Genomic DNA, 312 nt, shown 5'->3' with positions numbered 1-312 from the left:
CAAAACGTTGATAACCTAATTCAAACAACACAACTCCAGACGAGTAAACTTTACTGCTAAGTAAATAAATAAAAACAACTCAATGAATGAATAAATAAAACAACTCTCCCTCTTGTTCCGCTTCCATACTTTTAGTTTCCTCATGCGGAAGCACTATACATAGTTTGAGCAAAAGCCCTCGTGACAGGAGAAATCCACCAGAGGACAATCCATCCAAGCAGCGAGATGAGTAAAGAGAGTTGGATGCTAGCAAGATGGATGTAGGTTGCCCATTGTTCAATCAGACATACCACCAACAGTGTTATGATAAAA

This window comes from Etheostoma spectabile, chromosome 12 (assembly GCF_008692095.1).
Source record: "Etheostoma spectabile isolate EspeVRDwgs_2016 chromosome 12, UIUC_Espe_1.0, whole genome shotgun sequence".
Taxonomy (NCBI): domain Eukaryota; kingdom Metazoa; phylum Chordata; class Actinopteri; order Perciformes; family Percidae; genus Etheostoma; species Etheostoma spectabile.
The sequence above is the reverse complement of the archived record's forward strand: the minus strand, read 5'-3'. Positions refer to the sequence as shown.